Genomic DNA, 1472 nt, shown 5'->3' with positions numbered 1-1472 from the left:
TTGAGGTAGTCCAGGCAATAAAGTGTGGTTTGTGATGATAAGATGAAACTGCTTGGCCACATCAATCCAGTTAGGAAAAAGCTATTGGGGAGTTTTAAATATTTCATTTTCCTCCACCAGAATGGCTTGTGCTTTCAGTTCTGGAGCATGTAAAGCCATTTCCTGCTCTGAAAGGATCACTATAGTCATTGATGGGTTTGTGTGTCTCGATACATGTGAGCTGGGGAAGTGGAAAGGTTGGGCTTAGAAACAGCTTACGGCTTTTGCAGAAATGCTGTAATTCAGGTTCTCAAACTCGTGCTTGAATTCTCGACTTGAATAAGTTTGGAAGGGGTAACGGGGATAAGCCTTACACATGCTGGATCATTGTTGCCTGTTTCTCCGCGTATGGAAACATTTCATTCTAATTGACCACAAATAACCAGCTTTCGAGGTATTCCTATTTGTTTCTTTGATTTGTGCTTGTGTGGAGTAAACGGAGGCATGTAATGCATGGCAGAGTGTAGCCTAGTCCTTGAGAACTGAGACAATATTCCTAAAAATAAAGCTTGACTGTAATGGATGAATTGCATCAAGTGTGCAATCTCATTCAAGTGCAGTATAACAAATGAGGTGAATTGAGGTACATTGATCAACTTTCTGACAAATTTCACAAAACTGGCCTTGAATTCAGCATGCGTAAACACTAAAAGTTATTTAATTTTTATTGTGCCTCAAAAAAAAAAACAAAAAAAAACTTGATATTTGAATACAGATTAATACCACTAGAAATCCTTTTAACATTCATCAATATCTGCAGATGCAACTCACTGAGCCTAAACATTTAATTTCTTAATTAATTTAGGTTTGTAGTATTTAGTTTTCTTCAGTTTTCAAGTTTCGTTATTTGTATTTTAAAACATTTTTGTTTGTTTCTTTTTAAATCTTTACTTTTTCAAATGCATTAAATAGTTTGGCTATTTTTTTCTGTCAAGATAGTTTTTTCATCAAGTTTCAAGCTAATCTCTGATGTATGTGAAACAAAAAGTAAAAGGTTAAGAATTAATGAATGAATGAATGAACTTTTTTTTTTAATAAGTAAATTATATTGTTTTGGTTCTAACCAAGACAAGAAACAAGGCTTGCATGTTTACTTTTTTTGCTCCAAAAAATATTCTGTTTATGTTCAGTTTAATTAATTACCACGTGATTAACATTTTGAACCATAAGAGTCTTGCAAAGAAACAAATTGATGGATGGATGGATCAATCAATCAATCAATACTTTTTCCTCAACTGCTGTCTTCATTTTCACTTGATTGATTGATTTTTTTTTTTTTTGATGAATGAATGAAGATGAATAGTTTTTCAGTTTTCAATGTCATTTTTCAGTTTTAGGCTATGCATTTGAAAACTTTTTCCTCTTTTTTTTCCAAAACGAATGAATCAATGAATGAATGAGTCAATCAATGATCAAATAAATAAATACATACA

This window comes from Sinocyclocheilus grahami, unplaced genomic scaffold, assembly GCF_001515645.1.
Source record: "Sinocyclocheilus grahami isolate Dianchi unplaced genomic scaffold, SAMN03320097.WGS_v1.1 scaffold665.1, whole genome shotgun sequence".
NCBI classification, from domain to species: domain Eukaryota; kingdom Metazoa; phylum Chordata; class Actinopteri; order Cypriniformes; family Cyprinidae; genus Sinocyclocheilus; species Sinocyclocheilus grahami.
The sequence above is the reverse complement of the archived record's forward strand: the minus strand, read 5'-3'. Positions refer to the sequence as shown.